Source organism: Schistocerca nitens, unplaced genomic scaffold, assembly GCF_023898315.1.
Source record: "Schistocerca nitens isolate TAMUIC-IGC-003100 unplaced genomic scaffold, iqSchNite1.1 HiC_scaffold_371, whole genome shotgun sequence".
Taxonomy (NCBI): domain Eukaryota; kingdom Metazoa; phylum Arthropoda; class Insecta; order Orthoptera; family Acrididae; genus Schistocerca; species Schistocerca nitens.
In genome coordinates, this window is record NW_026045905.1 from 21,699 (window position 1) to 34,763 (window position 13,065).

Genomic DNA, 13,065 nt, shown 5'->3' on the forward strand with positions numbered 1-13,065 from the left:
TACCTCTCGCATGCTAAGCGAGCGCTCTACCATCTTTTTTTTTTTTTTTTTTTTTTTTTTTAATTTTTTTTTCGCGTCCCGATGCTTTCAGAGTCAGCTGCTACGAAATAAAAGTGTGCCCCAGGTGAGGCTCGAACTCACAACCCCGGCATTGCTCACGGCTACTGCCTTATAAGTACCGTGCGCTAACCAATTGCGCCACTTTTTTTTTTTTTTTTTTTTTTTTTACTTGAACCCTGGACCCTTAGGTTAAAAGCCTAATGCTCTACCGACTGAGCTATTTTTTTTTTTTCCACTTTTTTCTATGAAAAACTAAACCCTTAACCTTCTATGAAAATAAAGTTGAATGTTGAAAATGACAACGAAAAGACTGCCCTCCTGGGCAAGGTAGATTTGCTGCTCGAAGAATAAACCTAACATAAACACAGCTTCTTATCTCACTCAATGAAAGTTCCTGTAGCCAGTGTGCAGCAAGTCAGTGAAGGCCCCAGTGTGAGGGGGAGGCAGGACACGACACAGAAGCAGTGGGGCCTCTTCGCGGCACTACTGGTGTCCCGCGGCCCGGCCTCACCCCCGTACACTCAGGTGACCTATCCGATACCCATGCGATTAAAGGCTATTTTTAGCATATTGCCGAAGAGTTTCCCATGATTCGGGTACGTGCATGTTTTGGCGAATTCGATATTCATAAACATCTTGAATTCCAAAAAATTGTCACCGCCAAAATTATTAAAGACGTAGCTGGAATAGGTACCCAGCAACCACAAAACTGCATTGTTTTTCGTCTGCGGATAAAATTGCACATCAGGACGAGACAGTAGTGTTGACGAAACATTGGCGGTTGTAGTCCTGGTAAGAAGAGCTATTTTTTCTCGAAGCCAAGCCCAGTTCTGGAGACGTTCCCCGCAGGTGTAGCGGTGGAGAACTGTATCCGTCAGTTGGCAGTGATGACAGAGAGGGGTGTCACTGAGCCCGATTTTGTGTAATCTCTCGTTCGTGCTAACCACTTCATTGATGGCTTTGTACCAAGCAGTGCGAGCATCGGAACTGAGGACACGGGAACTGACATTGCGCCATACGATATCCCAGTTCATGCCACCGAGCTTCGTTGCCAATGGATTCTTTCCTTCGTGTTGTCTCCAGTCCGCTATTATCGCTTGTGCAGTTAAATGTTGAGAATTTAAGACCTCTTGACTGATGTAGCTCCGTGAAAGGTAATATTCTCTGATATGTTTGAGCCGATAACTGATGGGCTGAATATTCAGCGGTGGATCAAGGCTTTGCGGCCTGACGGCAGTGAATAATTGCGCTGTAATGCCGGAAGGATCATTGTTAATGATAGCGGCCGTCCTTTTAACATAGAGAGCCATCGCTTTCACCTTGATATCTACTAATCCCATCCCTCCATTCTGGGGATGGAGTGTCGCAGTTTTGGCAGACACGCGAAAAATTTCCCCTCTCCAAATAAAATGGGTGACCTTCGACATAATTTGCTTAGCAATGACGGCAGGCAGTGGCAGGAGCTGCGCCGTGTAGAAGGCTTTTGATAAAATACAGGAGTTGACCAGATGGATCCGTTCAAATTGATTGAGGCTTCTGTGGGAATTGTCAATGAGAGCACCGTTAAGTTTACGCACTATTTCCCTCCAGTTAGCCGCCGCCATCTTTAAAGAGGACGCCGTCAATATGACGCCGAGAGCCTTGTGGACGCTGACTTCCTGAGCGTAGCCCACTTGCAAATGCTGGAGGCCACAGAGGTTAATAAATTTACTTTTCTTGTCATTCAATTTAGCCCCCGACGCCAAACAGTATTGCTGGAGGTGAGCCGCTAAAGTGGTGACATCATTCTCATTGCGGACAACCACACCCACATCGTCGGCATAGGCGCCTACGACAGTTTTTTTTCCTGAAAGTGTTAGCCCTGTGAGTTTCGCCTGCAGTTGGAGTAACAGAGGTTCGAGTGAAAGAACAAAAAGTAACATGGACAAAGGGCTGCCTTGTGGTATCCCTCTGGTGATTTGAATCGGTTGGGTTAGTTGCGAGTTGACAGAAAGTCTTGCGTTGATCCCCAGTGCCATGTTTTTGATCATGTCTATCGCGTTCCGCAAGAAACCGAATCTTTTCATGGTTTCAAGGAGGTACTCGTGAGTGACGAGGTCAAAGGCTTTAAAAAAGTCCAGAAAAATCAGCCCACACTTCACGTTACTGGCGTTCGTTAAAGCAATGATATCCCGGTAAAAAGCTGCCGTTTGCAATACAGTTCTCCCGAAAGCACATGTCTGCTGACGTCCAATGGATTTTGCAGTGAGTGGCATTATTCGCGTGTTGATTGCACGGGCGACTATTTTATAATCGGAGTTTAACAATGAAATGGGGCGGAAGTTGGCGATATTTTTTGTACCTCTGCTTTTAGGGATAAGCACAATTTTGCATTCCTTAAAGGCAAGTGGTATAGGCTTCCCTTGAAAAACTTCGTTCACTAATTGGGTGATTTTGTCCCCGATGATGTGCCAATACCTCCTGTAAAATTCAATGGGTAATCCGTCAGGACCAGGGGACTTCCTGATCGGCGAGTGGCAGACAATCTCCAAAACATCTTTATTACTAAATTCCAAAGAAATGGTGTCATTGTCTTCTCTAGTTATGGGAGAGGAAATGGCACTAAACAGTTCGTCATAGCAGTCGTCGTGAGTAGCCACTGACGTGTAAGTGTCAACAAAATAATCGTGTAGTGCCTTGATAATCTCTCGCTGGGTGTCGACAGTCGTGCCATCACCTAGTTTCAGGGCCTCAATAAAAGTCCTCCGTCTGTTCTTAGCATGTTTGACTAGGTGGTATAGAGCGGCTGTTTCATCGTCTCTGACCGACTTCACTTTTGATTTGATCTTAAGACCTTCCAGCTGCATCCTCTTAAGATTGATTAATTTCGCCTTTATTTTTCGAATGTCGTCTATTCTGGTGTTCGCGGCGTCGGCTCTATCACAGAGGTCGCGTAAGATAGTGTAGTAGAACTCCATCGTCTTCTTTATCGCGGCTGCTCTGTCAATACCGAAGAATATAATAACCTTTCGCAGGTTGGGTTTTGCATGCTGAGTCCACCACGCTATGGTGCTACGAAAGTTTGTGGTAGTGCGCAAACACTGCTCCCAAGTGCGTCGCACCGCCGCCTCTAGGTCAGCATCCGTTAATAAGGAGACGTTCAAGTTCCATTGATTTTTATACCAACGCGTTGGTTGTGGCAGCAAATTCAGGCACGCAACGACACCACTGTGATCGGAGAAGCTGGAGGGTATTGTTTCAATTTGTAACAAGACTTTCTCTAAAACGTCGGAAACATAAATCCTGTCAATTCTGCTGCATGAATTCGCGACGATGTGTGTGAATCGTACCAAGGTCGGGTACCTAATTTCCCACGCGTCTTTCAGTTTGAGGTCTGTCACGAGACGCTTTAATTCAGGCGAATAATTAAAATTCGGGGACTGATCTTTCTGGGATAAAACACAATTAAAATCACCTCCAATGATAACACGTTCGGGATTTTTCCGTAACAAATAGATGATATGTTCCTTAAAAAAATTTGCTCGTTCCGCTCTATAGGTACTACCAGAAGGCGCGTACAAGTTAATGATGGTGACGCCAAAAACGGTGACACCCACACCTCTACCCGAATCTAACTTGTCAATCTGAGTGGCGGGAATGCCTTCTCTAAGTAAGATGGCAGTCCCCACGTTCGAGTCGGGGGAAAAATTAGTAATAGCAACAAAACCTGGAAGAGTTAAATGTGGCATGGCCACCTCCTGCAAAAGAGCGATATCTGTTCCCGACTCATAGAGATATTGTTTTAAGGCACTCAGTTTCACCTCCGACCGGATTTTATTAATATTTAATGTCGTGATCGTATAGGCCTGCGACATAATGGCAGTACGTTGCAGAGGCGGAGGGAGCAAATGTCTTTAAAGGGCCACATCTTCATGCCATTCCATATTTGTGGCCGGGAAATTCGAGTCTGTGACGTCACTGAGTTGTATTCTTGCGTCTTTGTTCTTACTCTTTTTACGCACAGCATTTACATTAGGTTGCACTCTGATCCTGGGGCGGACACTGTGGAGCACCTCCGCAGCCGGCGGCGTGGGAGGGTCGTGGGTGATGTCAATCTGCTCTCCCGGCACATCCCGCGAAGGGATCGCACGCGGCGATACCGCCGGCGAGCGAGCAGCTGAACTATCACTCGCACTATCAGCCTGTTTGGCAACATTCTCTGCCCGCAGCTGTTTGTTGTCATCGACAGACCCGGACAGCTGTGTTTGTATTATTTCCTGGAGTTGTTGACATTCCCCTTGTTGTGAGTCCTGAACCGAAGCGGCTGCCACGTGATGTGTACCGTCGGCGCTCAGAGATGTTTGTGTACCACCATCACAGGCCTCTGTGTGTGTACTTCCTGCAGGAATGTGAGCAACACGTACAGGTTGGTCGGTCTGAGTTGGCTGTCGCGGAAGTTCTAAGGCACTAGCCAGCGGTAACTGCTTAACTTCCACGGAAGTAGCGGCACTTGAAATTGTGGGAGGAGAAGCGTCCACAATAGCCTCACCGATTGGAGCTTTCGTTTCCGAGCCGGATTCCCGATCGTCCTTTTTCGCGGTCTCATGCGCACTAGAGGTGTCGTTATCAGAACCACTGCTGTCACAAGTTCTGCGCCTCTTATTGGTCGCGGCATCGAGTTTCGCAGGGGGCAACGCACCTTTTTCTCTCCGAACCAGAACCGGAAACTCATCAGAGCGAAATTCTTGTTGCTGTTCCGAAGGCATTTCAGAACTAGGGATCCCAATCTCTGTCATCGGCTTGGCCGCCACTACATCCGCCAAAGTAAGCCTTTTACGCTGCTGGAGGGAATTCTTTAACACAAACATGCGCCTGGGGCAGTCTTGACGCAAGTGACCACTCTCATTACAGATATGACAGGTCGGAGTTTGGCCAATGTAAGTAACGTGAGCCTTATAGTCACAAACAAGTATATGGGATGGAATATTCTGCTTTACTTGCATTTCAACAGATCGAACGCCACTGTAACATTGCAACCTATGTTGACTTGACCACCGTTCATTTCGAATCTGCTTAACGTCACCGAATTTGGACAGTACCTCCTTCAGATAACAATTTTCGACTTCAGGGGGTAAGTTAAAAATACGCACGTTCGTGTAGTCTACATCGGCATTGGAAATGAGCACTGTACTTACAGAGTCGTCCCGGTGTCGGAAAATAGCACTTCCTCCGTGCTTCGTCATGATCTTCTCCAGTAATACAGGATTCAGCAATTTAACAAAAAAACAATACTGCTCGGTATCGTAATAGGCGGTGTGCACTTGGTCGGATGTAATCCCAATAACATCAACGATCCAGTCATGTATCTCCAGTGAACTCGGTTGCAAAGATCGGGTGGACTTGTCGAAATCAAAACGGAGCGTACATTTTCGCGGAAATAACCTGGACATTGCAGCAGATAGCGAGCGGTTAACCCGCTACAATAAGACCGCAACAAAAATACAAATGGAAAACGATATAAACTGCAGAATAACACAACACTCGCAAACAGAAATATGAGTGGAAAACACGCCTTGTGAACACGCGGCGGAGCGGAGCACTGATACGTCCGACCTGCACGGTGTCGCAAGCGCGACTGACGCCTGTGTCACCTCTGCTTGCTTGTCAGAGACAGAGTATCGCAAAACATACAACTCACTCCATGAATTGATTGCTACGGCATCTGTCATCAGCAGTCACAACTAGCAACACCAGTAGCAGCCGACTGCACGTAAAGAATGGGAATGTGCAGTGGGATTTTTGTGAACTCGGCGCAAGGCAGATCTTTCCGACATAGGTTTGAGAATCTTAAGGGCAGACTTGTACTGTTTCTAAATTCAGTGTAGCGGTGGGAGGAGGGTGCTTCCTGCGCGTAACATCACGCTTGCCAGTTGTGGCTGCTAATCGTTCGCTCGTATCTGCCTTGACACATTCGCTGGCTGTGAATTATCCCACTTGCGTGGCAGTGTGCGCATGTAGGTGTGTTAAAAATTCTGGAGGCGCTGGGTATCGATCCCAGTACCTCTCGCATGCTAAGCGAGCGCTCTACCATCTGAGCTACGCCCCCTGATGACAAATAGTGCTACATACAACCATATCAATATCACAGACCCCTTGCACTCCCATTATTCCGCAGACAAACACTATTCTCAATGTGTCCGTGAGGGTGTCTTTCAGGTTTCCTGCATTCTGTATCGAATCGTAGTTGGCCAAAATTAAAGTGGCGCGCACAACGTCGAAAATAGCGTTCGGCCACCGCTCTGAGTAAGACGAACGTGTTGTCCACTCTCTAGACTTCTTTGAGGTTAGGCCGTTATACCTAAGACAGATTTGCACTCGATGACACCTCGACAACAGCCGGTCCTCACATTTACGTCTTGCTCTCCTTACGTCAGTATACATCACATGAGCTGTGACGCTGGCTTTGCAACATCTTGCGTGTCTTTAGGCTCGCCGCGACCAACACTTACCATGCACTGTCCACAAAACATGGAGGCGCCGGGGCTTGAACCCGGGACCTTTCACATGCAAAGCGAACGCTCTACCAACTGAGCTACGCCCCCAAGGGCAACAAAGCTGCGCTGTTTTCCATTCTTTGCTACTCTGATGTGCACGGACCTGATGGTTGGTTGGTTTGTAGGGGTGAAGGGACCAGTGTACAAAGGCGCGGTCAAGTTCATATACACAAGAGTTCCAAGTAGTTTCGATGCTCTGGTATTACGACTACAAATTACGTCTGTATTTAACGTCTTAAATTGAAAGGACAGTCGACTGATGACCACAGCAGTTGAGTCCCATAGTGCTCAGAGCCATTTTTTGAAAGGACAGTCACAAACCTTGTCGACAATCACACCGCGCCTGAGGTAACAAGCACATCTGAAGCCCAATTGTGCACTCGACTGTTCATGCCAACTCACTGCCTCGCACTTTACTACTGTGTACCACTCTTGTCGTCCAACTGCAAAACACTGGGCCACAACACGTTTCCGCGTCTCCATTGCACTGCGCAAACTACGAAACGCTCCCCAAACATGGCACTCACCCATGCAGACGACTTTTCCGACTTTCCACGACGCTCACGCAACGCTCACGCTAGTGAAAGCCTTATTTAGAGCTTGACGTCGCGCCCAAGCGAGTGAGCACATTTCGCCTACGGCTTAGGCCGCCCACCTAGTGTGGCTGCTCGGTGTCTGCAGGCAGCGAGGGGCTGCAAGCTTCCCGTGTTCGCGCCTGTGTCACCTCTGCTTGCTTGTCAGAGACAGAGTATCGCAAAACATACAACTCACTCCATGAATTGATTGCTACGGCATCTGTCATCAGCAGTCACAACTAGCAACACCAGTAGCAGCCGACTGCACGTAAAGAATGGGAATGTGCAGTGGGATTTTTGTGAACTCGGCGCAAGGCAGATCTTTCCGACATAGGTTTGAGAATCTTAAGGGCAGACTTGTACTGTTTCTAAATTCAGTGTAGCGGTGGGAGGAGGGTGCTTCCTGCGCGTAACATCACGCTTGCCAGTTGTGGCTGCTAATCGTTCGCTCGTATCTGCCTTGACACATTCGCTGGCTGTGAATTATCCCACTTGCGTGGCAGTGTGCGCATGTAGGTGTGTTAAAAATTCTGGAGGCGCTGGGTATCGATCCCAGTACCTCTCGCATGCTAAGCGAGCGCTCTACCATCTGAGCTACGCCCCCTGATGACAAATAGTGCTACATACAACCATATCAATATCACAGACCCCTTGCACTCCCATTATTCCGCAGACAAACACTATTCTCAATGTGTCCGTGAGGGTGTCTTTCAGGTTTCCTGCATTCTGTATCGAATCGTAGTTGGCCAAAATTAAAGTGGCGCGCACAACGTCGAAAATAGCGTTCGGCCACCGCTCTGAGTAAGACGAACGTGTTGTCCACTCTCTAGACTTCTTTGAGGTTAGGCCGTTATACCTAAGACAGATTTGCACTCGATGACACCTCGACAACAGCCGGTCCTCACATTTACGTCTTGCTCTCCTTACGTCAGTATACATCACATGAGCTGTGACGCTGGCTTTGCAACATCTTGCGTGTCTTTAGGCTCGCCGCGACCAACACTTACCATGCACTGTCCACAAAACATGGAGGCGCCGGGGCTTGAACCCGGGACCTTTCACATGCAAAGCGAACGCTCTACCAACTGAGCTACGCCCCCAAGGGCAACAAAGCTGCGCTGTTTTCCATTCTTTGCTACTCTGATGTGCACGGACCTGATGGTTGGTTGGTTTGTAGGGGTGAAGGGACCAGTGTACAAAGGCGCGGTCAAGTTCATATACACAAGAGTTCCAAGTAGTTTCGATGCTCTGGTATTACGACTACAAATTACGTCTGTATTTAACGTCTTAAATTGAAAGGACAGTCGACTGATGACCACAGCAGTTGAGTCCCATAGTGCTCAGAGCCATTTTTTGAAAGGACAGTCACAAACCTTGTCGACAATCACACCGCGCCTGAGGTAACAAGCACATCTGAAGCCCAATTGTGCACTCGACTGTTCATGCCAACTCACTGCCTCGCACTTTACTACTGTGTACCACTCTTGTCGTCCAACTGCAAAACACTGGGCCACAACACGTTTCCGCGTCTCCATTGCACTGCGCAAACTACGAAACGCTCCCCAAACATGGCACTCACCCATGCAGACGACTTTTCCGACCTTCCACGACGCTCACGCAACGCTCACGCTAGTGAAAGCCTTATTTAGAGCTTGACGTCGCGCCCAAGCGAGTGAGCACATTTCGCCTACGGCTTAGGCCGCCCACCTAGTGTGGCTGCTCGGTGTCTGCAGGCAGCGAGGGGCTGCAAGCTTCCCGTGTTCGCGCCTGTGTCACCTCTGCTTGCTTGTCAGAGACAGAGTATCGCAAAACATACAACTCACTCCATGAATTGATTGCTACGGCATCTGTCATCAGCAGTCACAACTAGCAACACCAGTAGCAGCCGACTGCACGTAAAGAATGGGAATGTGCAGTGGGATTTTTGTGAACTCGGCGCAAGGCAGATCTTTCCGACATAGGTTTGAGAATCTTAAGGGCAGACTTGTACTGTTTCTAAATTCAGTGTAGCGGTGGGAGGAGGGTGCTTCCTGCGCGTAACATCACGCTTGCCAGTTGTGGCTGCTAATCGTTCGCTCGTATCTGTCTTGACACATTCGCTGGCTGTGAATTATCCCACTTGCGTGGCAGTGTGCGCATGTAGGTGTGTTAAAAATTCTGGAGGCGCTGGGTATCGATCCCAGTACCTCTCGCATGCTAAGCGAGCGCTCTACCATCTGAGCTACGCCCCCTGATGACAAATAGTGCTACATACAACCATATCAATATCACAGACCCCTTGCACTCCCATTATTCCGCAGACAAACACTATTCTCAATGTGTCCGTGAGGGTGTCTTTCAGGTTTCCTGCATTCTGTATCGAATCGTAGTTGGCCAAAATTAAAGTGGCGCGCACAACGTCGAAAATAGCGTTCGGCCACCGCTCTGAGTAAGACGAACGTGTTGTCCACTCTCTAGACTTCTTTGAGGTTAGGCCGTTATACCTAAGACAGATTTGCACTCGATGACACCTCGACAACAGCCGGTCCTCACATTTACGTCTTGCTCTCCTTACGTCAGTATACATCACATGAGCTGTGACGCTGGCTTTGCAACATCTTGCGTGTCTTTAGGCTCGCCGCGACCAACACTTACCATGCACTGTCCACAAAACATGGAGGCGCCGGGGCTTGAACCCGGGACCTTTCACATGCAAAGCGAACGCTCTACCAACTGAGCTACGCCCCCAAGGGCAACAAAGCTGCGCTGTTTTCCATTCTTTGCTACTCTGATGTGCACGGACCTGATGGTTGGTTGGTTTGTAGGGGTGAAGGGACCAGTGTACAAAGGCGCGGTCAAGTTCATATACACAAGAGTTCCAAGTAGTTTCGATGCTCTGGTATTACGACTACAAATTACGTCTGTATTTAACGTCTTAAATTGAAAGGACAGTCGACTGATGACCACAGCAGTTGAGTCCCATAGTGCTCAGAGCCATTTTTTGAAAGGACAGTCACAAACCTTGTCGACAATCACACCGCGCCTGAGGTAACAAGCACATCTGAAGCCCAATTGTGCACTCGACTGTTCATGCCAACTCACTGCCTCGCACTTTACTACTGTGTACCACTCTTGTCGTCCAACTGCAAAACACTGGGCCACAACACGTTTCCGCGTCTCCATTGCACTGCGCAAACTACGAAACGCTCCCCAAACATGGCACTCACCCATGCAGACGACTTTTCCGACCTTCCACGACGCTCACGCAACGCTCACGCTAGTGAAAGCCTTATTTAGAGCTTGACGTCGCGCCCAAGCGAGTGAGCACATTTCGCCTACGGCTTAGGCCGCCCACCTAGTGTGGCTGCTCGGTGTCTGCAGGCAGCGAGGGGCTGCAAGCTTCCCGTGTTCGCGCCTGTGTCACCTCTGCTTGCTTGTCAGAGACAGAGTATCGCAAAACATACAACTCACTCCATGAATTGATTGCTACGGCATCTGTCATCAGCAGTCACAACTAGCAACACCAGTAGCAGCCGACTGCACGTAAAGAATGGGAATGTGCAGTGGGATTTTTGTGAACTCGGCGCAAGGCAGATCTTTCCGACATAGGTTTGAGAATCTTAAGGGCAGACTTGTACTGTTTCTAAATTCAGTGTAGCGGTGGGAGGAGGGTGCTTCCTGCGCGTAACATCACGCTTGCCAGTTGTGGCTGCTAATCGTTCGCTCGTATCTGCCTTGACACATTCGCTGGCTGTGAATTATCCCACTTGCGTGGCAGTGTGCGCATGTAGGTGTGTTAAAAATTCTGGAGGCGCTGGGTATCGATCCCAGTACCTCTCGCATGCTAAGCGAGCGCTCTACCATCTGAGCTACGCCCCCTGATGACAAATAGTGCTACATACAACCATATCAATATCACAGACCCCTTGCACTCCCATTATTCCGCAGACAAACACTATTCTCAATGTGTCCGTGAGGGTGTCTTTCAGGTTTCCTGCATTCTGTATCGAATCGTAGTTGGCCAAAATTAAAGTGGCGCGCACAACGTCGAAAATAGCGTTCGGCCACCGCTCTGAGTAAGACGAACGTGTTGTCCACTCTCTAGACTTCTTTGAGGTTAGGCCGTTATACCTAAGACAGATTTGCACTCGATGACACCTCGACAACAGCCGGTCCTCACATTTACGTCTTGCTCTCCTTACGTCAGTATACATCACATGAGCTGTGACGCTGGCTTTGCAACATCTTGCGTGTCTTTAGGCTCGCCGCGACCAACACTTACCATGCACTGTCCACAAAACATGGAGGCGCCGGGGCTTGAACCCGGGACCTTTCACATGCAAAGCGAACGCTCTACCAACTGAGCTACGCCCCCAAGGGCAACAAAGCTGCGCTGTTTTCCATTCTTTGCTACTCTGATGTGCACGGACCTGATGGTTGGTTGGTTTGTAGGGGTGAAGGGACCAGTGTACAAAGGCGCGGTCAAGTTCATATACACAAGAGTTCCAAGTAGTTTCGATGCTCTGGTATTACGACTACAAATTACGTCTGTATTTAACGTCTTAAATTGAAAGGACAGTCGACTGATGACCACAGCAGTTGAGTCCCATAGTGCTCAGAGCCATTTTTTGAAAGGACAGTCACAAACCTTGTCGACAATCACACCGCGCCTGAGGTAACAAGCACATCTGAAGCCCAATTGTGCACTCGACTGTTCATGCCAACTCACTGCCTCGCACTTTACTACTGTGTACCACTCTTGTCGTCCAACTGCAAAACACTGGGCCACAACACGTTTCCGCGTCTCCATTGCACTGCGCAAACTACGAAACGCTCCCCAAACATGGCACTCACCCATGCAGACGACTTTTCCGACCTTCCACGACGCTCACGCAACGCTCACGCTAGTGAAAGCCTTATTTAGAGCTTGACGTCGCGCCCAAGCGAGTGAGCACATTTCGCCTACGGCTTAGGCCGCCCACCTAGTGTGGCTGCTCGGTGTCTGCAGGCAGCGAGGGGCTGCAAGCTTCCCGTGTTCGCGCCTGTGTCACCTCTGCTTGCTTGTCAGAGACAGAGTATCGCAAAACATACAACTCACTCCATGAATTGATTGCTACGGCATCTGTCATCAGCAGTCACAACTAGCAACACCAGTAGCAGCCGACTGCACGTAAAGAATGGGAATGTGCAGTGGGATTTTTGTGAACTCGGCGCAAGGCAGATCTTTCCGACATAGGTTTGAGAATCTTAAGGGCAGACTTGTACTGTTTCTAAATTCAGTGTAGCGGTGGGAGGAGGGTGCTTCCTGCGCGTAACATCACGCTTGCCAGTTGTGGCTGCTAATCGTTCGCTCGTATCTGCCTTGACACATTCGCTGGCTGTGAATTATCCCACTTGCGTGGCACTGTGCGCATGTAGGTGTGTTAAAAATTCTGGAGGCGCTGGGTATCGATCCCAGTACCTCTCGCATGCTAAGCGAGCGCTCTACCATCTGAGCTACGCCCCCTGATGACAAATAGTGCTACATACAACCATATCAATATCACAGACCCCTTGCACTCCCATTATTCCGCAGACAAACACTATTCTCAATGTGTCCGTGAGGGTGTCTTTCAGGTTTCCTGCATTCTGTATCGAATCGTAGTTGGCCAAAATTAAAGTGGCGCGCACAACGTCGAAAATAGCGTTCGGCCACCGCTCTGAGTAAGACGAACGTGTTGTCCACTCTCTAGACTTCTTTGAGGTTAGGCCGTTATACCTAAGACAGATTTGCACTCGATGACACCTCGACAACAGCCGGTCCTCACATTTACGTCTTGCTCTCCTTACGTCAGTATACATCACATGAGCTGTGACGCTGGCTTTGCAACATCTTGCGTGTCTTTAGGCTCGCCGCGACCAACACTTACCATGCACTG

At 48.9% G+C, this 13,065-nt stretch overlaps 9 non-coding genes across 9 annotated transcripts; all 9 read right to left on the reverse strand.

Annotated features, from left to right (window-relative positions):
* Positions 1-6,072: 6,072 nt before the first annotated feature.
* Positions 6,073-6,145, reverse strand: Trnaa-agc (transfer RNA alanine (anticodon AGC)). Its single transcript has one exon. It is a non-coding gene; the product is annotated as a tRNA-Ala (tRNA).
* Positions 6,146-6,568: 423 nt separating this feature from the next.
* On the reverse strand, positions 6,569-6,641 carry Trnaa-ugc (transfer RNA alanine (anticodon UGC)). Its single transcript has one exon. It is a non-coding gene; the product is annotated as a tRNA-Ala (tRNA).
* Positions 6,642-7,699: 1,058 nt separating this feature from the next.
* Trnaa-agc (transfer RNA alanine (anticodon AGC)) lies at positions 7,700-7,772 on the reverse strand. The gene has a single exon. It is a non-coding gene; the product is annotated as a tRNA-Ala (tRNA).
* A 423-nt stretch (positions 7,773-8,195) lies between these two features.
* Trnaa-ugc (transfer RNA alanine (anticodon UGC)) lies at positions 8,196-8,268 on the reverse strand. Its single transcript has one exon. It is a non-coding gene; the product is annotated as a tRNA-Ala (tRNA).
* A 1,058-nt stretch (positions 8,269-9,326) lies between these two features.
* Positions 9,327-9,399, reverse strand: Trnaa-agc (transfer RNA alanine (anticodon AGC)). Its single transcript has one exon. It is a non-coding gene; the product is annotated as a tRNA-Ala (tRNA).
* A 423-nt stretch (positions 9,400-9,822) lies between these two features.
* Positions 9,823-9,895, reverse strand: Trnaa-ugc (transfer RNA alanine (anticodon UGC)). The gene has a single exon. It is a non-coding gene; the product is annotated as a tRNA-Ala (tRNA).
* Positions 9,896-10,953: 1,058 nt separating this feature from the next.
* Positions 10,954-11,026, reverse strand: Trnaa-agc (transfer RNA alanine (anticodon AGC)). Its single transcript has one exon. It is a non-coding gene; the product is annotated as a tRNA-Ala (tRNA).
* A 423-nt stretch (positions 11,027-11,449) lies between these two features.
* Positions 11,450-11,522, reverse strand: Trnaa-ugc (transfer RNA alanine (anticodon UGC)). Its single transcript has one exon. It is a non-coding gene; the product is annotated as a tRNA-Ala (tRNA).
* Positions 11,523-12,580: 1,058 nt separating this feature from the next.
* Positions 12,581-12,653, reverse strand: Trnaa-agc (transfer RNA alanine (anticodon AGC)). The gene has a single exon. It is a non-coding gene; the product is annotated as a tRNA-Ala (tRNA).
* Between the last annotated feature and the right edge of the window lie 412 nt (positions 12,654-13,065).